This window comes from Lepisosteus oculatus, chromosome 10 (genome assembly GCF_040954835.1).
Source record: "Lepisosteus oculatus isolate fLepOcu1 chromosome 10, fLepOcu1.hap2, whole genome shotgun sequence".
NCBI lineage: Eukaryota > Metazoa > Chordata > Actinopteri > Semionotiformes > Lepisosteidae > Lepisosteus > Lepisosteus oculatus.
Window position 1 is genome coordinate 18,648,504 of NC_090705.1, and position 13,064 is coordinate 18,661,567.

Sequence of the window (13,064 nt, forward strand, 5' to 3'; positions counted from 1 at the left end):
TCGGTGCTGTGAGTCTGCAATGCTGAATACTGTGCCACCGTGCCACCACTTGGTTATATTAATACCAACTTTTTTAGGAGAACATGTGTTGTGTGTCCATGTTAAATGCTGCATTTAAGTTGCAGTTATTATATACTGTAGTATTCAAGAATTGGAAAATATCTTGCTTCATAGGGGCCTTTTACATTTCTGCTTGTTGTCATTGTACAGATGTTAAGTGTTCTGTAACACGACAAGCCATTCTTGCAAATGTCAAGAACTCTGGTGCAATGGATTCAAGAGCCTTGGTTTTGAACCATTTTTATGTTCTACTACTCGCGCCTTTTGGGTTTTCTTTAGCTCAACCCGATGAAGCTCTCCGAGCTCAGAACTTCAGTAATTGTGACGACATCCAAGAAGCATTTTTAAAAATAATTACATTGATTTTGAGGGCACCCATGATGCAGTGAAACAGTGGCAGAATTGTGTGAATTGGCAAGAGCAAAGCAGAATCTAAACTGTGAAGTGTACAGTATTTAAATAATTCACGTCTTTAATTGACTGTACTTACCGCCTGAAATTAGTCATTAGTGACCGATCTTTTCTAAAACTTTACTCAGTGGAGAACTGAATTAGTCATTATGTACATTGGGTGAGAAAGTCCTAACCTTCCAGTATGATGCATGTCTTGTTCCAAATTACTTCAATTATGTCTCAGTTGAATTGTTGTCCTACCATCACTTATGTATTGCTCGCTGTGCAAGTCATGCCTGTAGCTCCAGTATATTTAACAGGTCTTCCCATTTGTTTTTCTCAAATGAACAAGACCACAATGAGCACAAATACAAGATCCCACTAAAGAACAGGATTTTAAACTACAAAAAGGGGTAAAAAAGTGGATGATTAAGCTTTTGACAGTTTAAGGAATAAGGTTTTAAATAATGTCACAAATCTAATTACTCCCATTAATGGTTTTCAATTTCGCATTCAGTGTGAATACTTCCAATTTTATTGATGATTTGTAGTTCTTTAGTTTCATTTGAATGCAAGTGAGGATTGTAGAAGTGTATTGCACTTTATATGATTTATTTTCGTTTATTTTTTAGTTTGTAGATTGTAGATTGAGATTGTAGATGCAGCACCGAAATCGGCAGTTGTCTGCATTGACATGTGAATATGTAAATCTATATGTAAATATGTAAAATCTGGTTTAGTTATGTAGCCTTCATGTCGTGTCATTTGAAGTGTTCATACCTAGAGTGGGAACAAGGGGAATTTTTTAATTTTGAAACTAGAGGTTTTAATTTTCTGGGGAGGCATCTAAAATGCATTGTAATTGGCCCCTTGAACACGTTTCTTTTGTTTTGTATGACCTACCCATGGGCATGTTGCAGCAGGAATCTTTAAAATAGGTGGATCCAGGCCAACAAACAGACACAAAACTGTAAGGGTCAATTTATTTTTACAGTGCAGGGAACTCAAAATGCCACAACCAAAACAAAAGCATAAGATCTTCTTTGGGCTTGTAATTAAACATCTTCCTCAAGTCCCATTCTATTATGGCTGAGTAGCCATACTACTTTTTGGCCTCCAAACAAGCAATCAGGGCTCTTCTGGGTTATTTTTAAAACAAGAGTCTTTCTCTCAGACTCTTCACAAAGTTTCTAAAACTCACAGATTCTCTGTTTAGGTTTAGGTCACTGGTCAGTTCTCCCTTTGGCGAGTGGTATATACAGTGGGTTCTGACTTCAGCCAGCCACTCCCAGTGACCGACACCAAAAGCTTCATCTTCTTGTTTTTTTCAGAGTCAACTGGCCAGTTGGCTTCCTGCAGCTGGTTATGTGACTATGAGCAGGAGCTTTCAGTAGAATCCTAGGGAATGTTTTCCTTACAGTTTCCAGAAAGGATGCAACAGATGATGGTTTTTGTCGATGATCTTTTTGTTTTGCTGCATATTGTATATTCCAAGTACATACAGTGCTCCACATATCAGTTGATATCGATAATTATCACAATAAATGTCAAATCATTATTTCTTTCAAGTTTAAAGGCAGATTTTTTCTCCTGAGTGAAAGTTGAAGAAACCAGACAGTTAATTGGTAAATTGAACAACTCTTTGAGCTGGTCGTTGGCAGCACTACATTTGCTTCAGTGTCGCTCATTTCTCCACTCGAACTACAATCCTGTCAGCCACCACCGTGTGGGTAAACAGCAGCACGTTAGCTGCCCGGTCTGCAACACGCACGTGCACTCGCGCAGTATTTTGTGCGCATGCGCATATCCTGCGCAAAGCATAAACGTACATATCGAACATTTATCAAACTTTTGTTAAAATTATATCGAGGAAAATTATTTCGCGAGAATTATCGTTATCAAATTATCGCCCAGCACTAGCTTCAATACAGGTAATGCTCAGAAAGTACAGGAATACTAAGTGTACCTGTATATGCTGAGGATGAAGACTTTTATTTGTGAACCTTGGTGTCTTTAAACTGAAGATACTCCATTTAATTCATCTGTACTAAATTAACTATTAACCTTTTAGGGTGCGGATAGGATAACAAAAATTACTCCCTCTTCAGTCAATGGGTCTGATACCTTCAGCAAAGGACGGGTGTATGCTATATAGAGATAACAATTAACTGAAGTGTGCAGCTTATGAACTCCAGTCTTAATATTTTGGATCCATAATTACCACACTGTTTCTGAATGTTACTCTGCCCTACTAAATAAATCCACCATTGTCCACTGACATTTAAGTTATTTCAGTGCCTGTGAAATGTTTTTTCCTTTTGCAGCTGTTGAACTGCTTTTAGTCTATGAGCACTAATGAAAGGTTTGCAAACAGCTCTCAACTCATAGTCCAGGTTCTGAAGCTCTTCTTTGACTTTTCACTGAAAATAATACCTTTCCTTTAGACAGGGTAGTGTTTTGAATAAGTCATTGACCTATATATAGGTTCCTCTTAATAGTGTTTTCTGTAAGATCTGTAGGTGCTGATGTACAGGAGCTCTGAAAAAAAATCTAAAGGATTTGTTTCTTTTGAAGCCAGATGTCTTCTATCATTGCACTGACAGTCATCCACACAACAGGTGACCAGTCTTTCTAACCATGACTAGATATTGAGAATAGGCAGACATTTGGCGATTGATTCTCTCAGGGTAGCAAACATTATGTCATAATGTTTCATATTAACTACCAAATAGACTAGATTGTCCAAAACTGCTCTCCTTTGTAACCTTCACATGTTAGTAAATCCATTACTAACCGGACAAATTGTTTTGCTTACATTGAATGTGTTGTAGGTTAAATGACACAAAATTGCTCATCTTCTGTTTCAGGTTGATGGATTATATGAAAACTGGCACTGTAGCAGGCCATACTTCGAAAGGATTAATTCACTTTTGCTGATCATTTTAACTTCTGGAGTCAAGTCTACTGAGGGCACTGCTGCTTTATCATTCATAAGGTTTTCTTCAGCAGTCTGTTGCCTTAATGGAGTATGACAAAATGACAACAGGCACAGTTTGTAGTTAGGAATACACACCTCTGGCCTTTTCCACAGAATCGCAGTCTTTGAGCAGCATGTAGTACACTTTAATGACAATGGATAATCAGGGGCTGCCTTGCTATAGACAATTTGTCACAGCTTGAATGTTGCTACAAAACAATTATTGGCTTAGTTTCAAGTCAATCCTGGTGCTATTTTCACACATTGTTTTAATTGAGGAACCTGTATATTAGCTCTGAAAAACAGTTTATCTACAAACACCAGCAGGCAGGCATGCTGAGGAGGGCAAGGGGCATCTCCTTGTGTATTGCAACAGCTCATCGAATAATGACATGATGACTGTACTCACTCAGGGCTCCCTCTAACTGCAGTTTCCTTGACTGTCTTTCAAAGGAAAATAGGTCATATGTCCAGAACCAAGAGGGAGTAGGGCTCCCTCTTCATCATAGACTATATAATATTCAAGCCATTGAGTGGAAATGTGTCACTTTCATTCTGGCAGCACATCAGAGAGGCAATCTGACATGTGGAAAGGTAGTCACTGAAACATTTTGCCCCTCTTTATGTTAAGAGGAAAATTTGGTTAATTTAATATAACAACTCTGTGTAATTAGCACAAGCACCTTTTGTACTTTGTATGAAAAGTTGGCATTAAATATTTGTCATCGCTGTAGTTTTAGTTGATTTAATGGTAAAGCAAAAAGACCCAATCACAGTTCTTTTGTACTTGGCTCTACTTTTGTTCCTAAGTGCTGTTTGATCCAAAATACAACCAAATCCATTTTAATTTGTTCTTTTTTTCTGCTACATGTATTTTTTTTAATACCCCTGGCTGCAAAATGCATTAAAATATGACCATGTTATTTGTTTTAGATGCTACTTTGCAAACTTAAAAGAATTGTACAGTCCAATTGTTTATTTAGAATTTATTATTTATGCAATAAAAAAATCTGAGATGTTCTGATTAATACATACTGTATGGTACGGAGAGACCAGTGTCAGTCTGTTGCAGTATGGGATTAATTTCAAATAGGTTTGCATATCTGCAATATATGTTTTACAAACTAAAATTAAGGGTTTGGAACAAGGTGTTACAGCACCTTTTGTCTGTGACATTCTCTTTGAGATACTGATGGCACTCTGTGGCAAATATAGCCCCTGTCACTGATGAAGGGAAAGTCCTTTCTACAAGGAAACTTTCAAAATGTTTTAGAAGACAAACTTAAATGCAGTGTGCAGTCTTTCGGGTTGATATAAATTCTCAATTCTGATTCCTTGCTTTCTTTGAAATACATTTGAAGGAATGCTGCAACCATCTGAGAGGGTTTTAGCATCTGTTGACTCAGTGCCCAGCAGCTGTGAAGGACCCAGGTGTTTGAGAATGGTGTTTATCCAAATGTGAAAGAAAAGACCATAAACCTGTATAATTATTTGGATCTTCCCCTTCTACAGAGCAACACTGTTCACCGGGGTCAGTGTTTAAAGGGATTCTGGAATACATGCTCTACTCTTGCTGTTAGATTTTCTTTGCTCCCATCAGTACTACAACACACTTCCCAGCCTTCTGAACATATTTCATCTGCACCGTCCTTATTACATTGTGTACAGAAGTAAAAATGTACAACTTTAACCTTGAGCCACCCTCCACAGACAAGTATTGGTTTTAATAGGAAGTTTATGCTTTACATGTTTCAATTATTTGGATCAGTTTTCTGCCACAAATGCCATGATGTCTTTTGTATGGCCTTGTGGTTTTGGGTTAGGACAGTCTGAGTGCACTGGATGTTTGTCTTCTATAGAGTGTATGCACTTTCAACCATCCTCTTTATGATCTTGACCACTTCTCTGAAAAGTTGTGAGGCACCTGTTGTTCGATTTGAAATTTTACATGGGCTAGCGAATTGTCACCTTCCTCCTTCTAAAAACTGGCTCCTGCCAAAAATATGCTGAAATGCCACACTAAAGTTTGTCCAGTATATTTTTGAGGCCTGGGAATCTGTGCAGTCATGACAGTTTTGCAGTTGAATTTCTATTGAAAGGTTTTCATGTCCCTAAAATGGGGAAGTAACCAGTATCAAGACAGGACTGACATGAGCTTTTGTGTGTAATTTTGGTACTGTACAAATCAGGTTTGCACTGAGTGGGCAATCACTGTGGGCAACCCTCTGCCAAGGTAAAGTATGACTTGATTTATGTGTAAATCGACTTGACATGAATCCTCCCACATTAATTATAAAGAAATACATTGTCACAGTGTTATTTCTTGCCTATTGTTTTTGTTTAATTGTCTCGAGTCCAAATTCTGACAAAAATCTAATTACTGCTGTAAATATTGCCTCATTGCTGCTCCTTACTTTCAGACTCGTGTAAATAAGTTTGGAAAAGCACCCTATTTTTCATGGCTTGAGGATAAGTCTTGAGTTACCAGTTTGGTTTTGTTTATTGATTTCAAGCATTACAAGGCTTCTGCTTGTAAGGGTTATCAGTGCAATTCCTTGTCAATGTTTTGCAGCTTATATAAAGCTGAATCTACTCATTTACATCTTTGGTCACCTTACAGACTGTTTTTTTAGTGATTGATTCAGAGACCTGGGGCTGCATATCGGTGATCCCACATTCATCGCAGGGGAAGGGATGCAGTAAAGATGGAATGTCCAACAAAGCTGTTTACCTTCGGGCACCAGACATGAACTGTGTCTTGGAGTTGTCAAACATTTTATCAGCTAGTGCACTCCAGGCACATCTGGGCTGCCTGAAGCCACTTAAATACTCCTGTTGCTTAGAATCCTTATCCATTTCAGATTTTGTGCTGGTTCTTCTGCAGACAGTGGACGGCACATGAAAATTGTATTAAAACTGCTTATCTTCATACATCTGTCTATGCAGACTCCATTACCTACTTAACATAATGGAGAGAGCCACATGCAACATCAAGTACAAGGTTTTGGCTTATATATGAGAGCTGGCAGCTGCAGTGAGATGAAGTGGTTGTTTTTCTGTAACGGGGAAAAAATAAGCCTTGCTGGTGTTCATCTATATCTCTTTGTATCAAGTTGTTATACCTGTGATTGTCACAGCTACATAGGCTGATAATGGGGCTGTATCCCTCATCTCTGGATATTGCAGTTGAATCACCAAAGGCACTTTAGGACACTTAGAATGACAAAGAGCCGACAGTGATATCCGAGAGTGGAGGGGGAAGAGCAGGCATTTGAAAAAACAGGATAACTACAATAGAAGCTGCAGTGGAGATCCACCGATCTGTACTGTACACTACCTTTATTAGGATGCAGTCCTTCTCCTTGATGCGATTAAAATGGATTATTTTCTGCACAGATTGATGTCACGCATGGACAAATGCATTAATTCAATCAAGCATTTGACTTCCACAAACCGCAAAAATAGATTGGAATTTGTTCTCTACATCACGTGCCAAGAATGGAAATGGTTTGCAGAAGTATGGAGCTCACTCTGTGTTGCAGCACCTTGAAACTAATTGAACATCTCCCGACCATTTTAAATAATGTCAGGAAAAATGTTTTCCTTCAAAAACTTGAAGTGACAAATTCAACTTGAATAAAGCTATTGACCAGGATTTAACACCTTTAAAATGTCACCTAAATTGCGACAGTAATATTGCCCTGGAATGTCTTAGCAGTTTCCAGTAAGGCCCACAAAAAATTAGCTTGCTTTTTTTACAGTAATTTCAGTGGCTTAAAATAGTTCTGTTCTTTCAACACATTTGAATTGTTCTAGTGTAAAGTCTTTTTTGCAGGTGCCTTTCACTCTTCTGGCTTGCTTTTCAGTTGCTTCCGGGTTGTCACTGTGTTTAATTTAAATAGCTTCCTATAGTGAAATGCCACTTTTTAACATTTGATGTCTGTAGTGTTTGTATTTCACCGGAAACTAGCACAGCATGCAGAATTTAGTCAGACATGGTAGTTTGCAGGTTCTTTTCTTGTAGTAAAACCATGCATGTGAAGCGTCTTGTTTTTTGTATTTTTTGAGGGGTTTAAAACATCTGTAAGGTTTGTTTTAATAACCACAAACCTGGTTAGATTCTAACCACCACACAAGACTCACAACAGGTGCCATATTTTCCCCTAAGTCTTAAAACACATGGCAGATATCTTCCCCACTTCTCACACGCCTACTTATCAATCTGTTTCTTTCCCACTGATGGATCTGTGGGTAGAAGAGTACTCTTCACTGAAGCTTAAAAAAGCAGGCTGTCTACTTTTTAGTGCTTTGATGCCAGTTCTGTTCTTTAAACTTAATACCTCTATGGGGAATTCAGAAATTATAATCAAATGAGAAATACCAAAAGGGGAATGTTCTAATCTAATGCATAACAAAAACTGACCAACAATCAGCCAAGCTGTAGGAGAAAAATGTAGATGCTAAAATGTAATATGACCATTTGAATTAGGGTAAATCTGACCCTATTATAATGGAATAAACCATTAGAAGCTGGATACTTTTTATTGTGTTATATAGATCAGCTGTTTGTTACAATGTGGTGCAATATTTTAGGTGTTTTCTTGATCATTCTTTTAAAACGGAAAATCAAGGGAGCTTAGGGTTCACACAAGTGGAATATTCTTACCAGAATGCTATGGGGAATGATTTGTGATCTTCAGTCACCAAACCAGGTCAGGTAACAAAAAAACAAAACAAACAAAGCTGAGGCTTCCATGGTGGTTAACATCTGCGTTCATGAGACTGTAGAAGCTGTGTGTTTTTGGAACGGTCTTGGAGAGAGACTGACTTCTGGGAGTCTCAAAAGGTGACTGTGGAAGCTGGTGGGCACCCAGTGTATATAGTGTGGAAACAGAAAAGGTCTGTTCACTAGCTCAAAGAGGTGCTTAGTCTGGTTTGTTGTGTGTTTGTGGTACTTCTTAAACGTCTAAAATTTGGCTTTTTATAATGACAGTTTGTTTCTGTTTACCTTAATCACCTGGCAGTGTCACACAATCTTTAGCACTTTAATAGCTTATGTTATCATATCGCCGGCTAACTTATGTGTAGAACCAATCAGCTAAGCTGGAATCCAACAAATCAGTTGACCAGAACCAATAATATCATTTGGATGCATTTAATTTGGCCGGTTGCAAAGTACAGATTAAATTACAGATCTCGGCTGATTAAGTATTGCTTTTCAGATTTCCTGGAAATGATCCTCTGGTTTCTCATTGCACCCCCTTACATTCTACAGATCTATAGTGCATTAAGGACCCTGTCCTTTACATTGTGTTGACCCCTGGGCATACTTCTGTTTCAGCTGTCATTCGTAAAGAAAGCAAGACAGACCTGTATCGGATATCATCCAACAGAGAAACCAGTCACCCCTTTCCTCATTGCTTCTCTCTTCAATTTTTGTTTATGGCAAGCACAAGAATAGGATGCCAGGCTTACACCCCCAGTCTTTTTGACAAATGCTCTGGGATTTTTAATGACGACAGAGAGTCAGGACTTTGGTTTTACATCTCATCTGTAGGATGGCTCTTTTTTTACAGTATGGTATCCCTGTCACTGTACAGGAAAATTAGGATCAAACAGACAGCAGGGTGAGTGCCCCCTACTGGCCCCACTAACACCCTCTTTCAGCAGCAACCTTATTTTTTCTACATCCATGTACTAACCAGGGCTCACACCCACTTAGCTTTTGTGGGTTGCCAGTTGAGTTGTATGGTGATAGTTAGGTGCCTGTTTAGAACTTGACTCACTTCCTTTTGTAATACACCCAAGATGTCCAGAAATAGGGCCAGTAATATCAAATCATCTGTGACGCAAAAATAGTTTGCTAGTTAATCTTTTTCTAAAACTGAGTAAAGCTATTTGTGTGCATGTCCTTCATTCATTTATCAAATCTCTAAATATTTGAGAATGGCATGTTAAATGTTACAGCAATATTAAACAGTTGTGCTTGAAAGTATATATTTATAATTAAAGTATTTTTCCCCTCTTTTGGCCTGCCTAGGCATAGTAATGTCATTTTGTTTGTCTTTTTTTTTTCCTGTGGCTGATTTTGACACGATTCCTTCTCTACTAGATGATGGCAGAATCTTCATCTAATCTTGTAACCTTAAATGGATATTAAACCTGTGAGGGTTGAGTGAACAGCTTAGCAAGGGCATTCAACTCTTTGGCACTTCTTCAGTCATTAAAAACGAAATCAAGGTAGAACATTTTCTGCATATGCTAATGTGCTTTGTTAAGCTTAAAATGAGATTTGAATTACCATTTAAGTAATTGCTCAAGATACAAGATAAGCTTCTACTGTCCGTTACCGATGTTGAGAAAAGTCCAATTGAAAATAGGATTAGTAACTATAAGGCAAGATCAGACACATTACATATGAGCAGTGGTATAGAAAATAGTCTAAAATGCAGGTGGTAAATTTTAGGTGGCATCAGCAGTAGTAGAATGTTCAAGCCTGTGAAAGCAGGAGTGGGTGTAGTTGTCATGGCTGCAGGAGGTGAGGTCAGCAACTCTTTATTAATCTCTTGTTTTGTTGCAAAGAATGTGTTATGCTGTTAAGTCAAAGGAAGAAAAGCAGATTTAACATATTGTTGATGGGGGGGAACTGTAGGATGACTGTTACCTCTCAATACAATAGAAATAAGACAACGATCCTGTACAGAAGGTCTGCTGTTTAAGCCTGTAGGTGGTCCTCCACAAACCTTCAAGATGTTGTTTTTTTTCACCACAGCCTATTTCATACATCCCTAAAGGATGTTCTAATGTCCCCTGATAAATGAAGTACTGTATAAGAGAAAGCTTGGAATCGGATATTAAAAAAGCTCTTTTGAATTTGTGTGAATTTATTATAGCCTTCGCCGTTTGGCCTGCATTGACAAATCTGCTTCTGTGGCTGCAGTTAGATAAAAATAAAAATGTTTACAAAATGATGAATAATACTTCCTCTAGTTTAACACAGTGACCCCATTGCACTAAATGCAAGGAGCACTCTGTCATGAATATGTGCAATAATGACAAAGCAAGACAACTGAAATTAAATAAAGTCACATGATGACTTCAATTGCTGGTTATCCCTTTTCCACATCTAGAAAATAGAATGTATTCATCTTAAATTGTGATACAAACTACCTGTTATTGTATACATGTGCATAGTGTACTTACTGTGTCTATATTAATATTATGTTGAAATAGTATTAAAATCATAAAACTATCTGTTGCAATTACAAGTTGGTCAGCTTTTGGTTTGTTGACTGAAAAAGAAAAAAAAATGATTTGGCCAGAATGTTTAGGCCAAAGCCTGGAAAGTTAAGCCACAGTATTTCTGGACAATGAAGTCTGAGATAGTGAAGATGTTAGCACTATTCCTGACTCCTGCTTCATGAAGAAGCAGTGTGTTTGTGTTGATAGCTGCAAGCTTGATGGAGCACAAAATCATTTGCTAAGCAGTACATGCACCTTGAAATGTCAGGTAGTCAAATGAGAAAGTTTTGACAAGCACTAGTGACTTCATTCTGACATGTAACATTATGTAAAGATATGTAACGCTTGGCCTGTGGGATGTTCGACGTGCAGATAAAGCATTCTGCCTAAACAAGAGTTTGCTGACTCAGTCCCAGGTGGTAACAACAGTCCAGTTTTCCTATTTCGCCAGAGACTTGCTCCCACCTGTAGCCTGATCCCAGAAGTTGGGCAGGGTTGAGTTTAGTCTGTACGGAGATAAAAGAATTGAAAGGAAAATTTAGGTTGCTGTTATGCATGGTGGGCCAGTAAATTATGCTCTTTTCTCTGGAGCAGAATTTTATTTTCTCGCTCATGTCCCTGTATTGTGACAGGTGGAAATGTTATGTGCAGATTCTAATTATTTTGGCATTACAGGTCCCTTGTGACTGGCTGTAAGAGGAGGAGTACTATCCACAGTGTACTTGCTGAAATTCACTCTGCCATCCTTTTTGCCATTCCCTGATTCACTATGTAGTCATTATACTAGTGCATAATGGCTGTCCCACCCCTGGTTGATGATAATCTTTTTATGGGCAGCTGTTAAATAATAAAATCTGTCTTGCATGAGAACTGAAAAGCTAATATTGTTAGTAATATAACTTGAAGTTAATGGAATTGGAAATCAATTGGAAAGCAAATGGAATTACATTTTATATATCTTTTAATTTATATCTGATGTTTCATAGGACTATCAGGTCAGTAACACCTTAAGGAAATATGTAAGAAATACAGAATAATATAAGTAGTAGATTTTATTTAATAGTTATCTCTCCTGTTTTTTTTAAAGGTAATGCAAACAGCTTTACAGAAAGCTTCATCAGACCATTTTTTTGTTGGAAACATTTTTGTAATAGAGCCTCACTATTTTATTAAATTGGAATTGGGGAAATTATTTGTTCTCAATGCAATTTTCTTTTTGCAGTGTCTAAGCCTTTATCAGGTTATCAGATTGTGGACTGGTAGATAGGGCTGGAGTATAAAACTGAAGCAGGTTTATTATTTTTACATTGATAGTCACTGAAAGCAAAGTGAAATCCTGAGCAGTGGTGAATTATTATGTGAATTGAAAGAAATCCTTTCTCCTGATGTAAGGAATTACATGTATCTTTTTATTAGATACAACAGCAGTGCTTGTTGCAAAAATGGCCTTGTGTTTAATACGGTGGTGTACCATTTATGTTAGGGTTAATGGTCCCATATCAAAGTGCTTTTATTGATTTGAGGCCAATTAAAAAAAAATTGAATTTGAGTTCATCTTTTACCCAGGTGCATTGCCAGGAGTGATTTTTATGACTTAGGCTCTATTGAAATGTCTTTAGCCTCAGCTAAATCAGAATTAGATCTCTTGATCTTTTTCTATAACTTCTGCTTGTATTATAATATATATATATAGTTTTTTTTTATTTAAACACATGGAAATACTAGTTAACTTGTATTTCATTCTAAATCAAATTTCGCTATCCATTGAAACACCCTGACATTTTTACAAGCACTGTGTTCTTGGCAGCCTGTTAAAGTAAATATGCATATACAAGTCCGCCCTGCCCCTTGCAAACAAAGTTTTCATTTAGTTTTACAAATGTGTTCTGGTGAAAACTTTAAAACGCATTTGCCTGAGTCACAAGCCAAATATTGAGACATATTGTGCAGTCTTGTCATGTAATGAGGGGGGAAACATTGTAGACAGTGCAGCAGTTGGCGATAGTGAGGACTGAGCATTTCTTCCTCTTACAGCTGCTATATGCGTATGATGCTTTTAACTCAATTAATCAATATTATGCTGTGACCTATTTTAATTGTTTTGTTCTTGTTCCTTAAAAGGCTCCTGTATACACATTTGTTGAAGTAGCTAGTGCCATGTGACAGTGTATTCCTTCTGCACTGCAAGTGTAACCATGGTTACTGTAACCCAGAATGTCCAGGGTGGTATAGGTCTAGTAATGCTGGTGAGGCCTTCTCCTTTACTTATTTTAGGCAAAGTAATACATCAATTGAGTTTAATGGCTAAAACATCATGCATCTAAACAGATTGGTTGTTTTATTATTTTACTCTATCGATTGTGTTAGTTTTTAATTTTTCATTAACCTTATA

The 13,064-nt window shown here is 37.5% G+C and overlaps 1 protein-coding gene across 1 annotated transcript in view; it reads left to right on the forward strand.

Moving 5' to 3' along the window:
* mbpa (myelin basic protein a) overlaps positions 1-13,064 on the forward strand; it is a 101,431-nt gene that overhangs the window by 26,706 nt on the left and 61,661 nt on the right. The window lies entirely within an intron of this gene.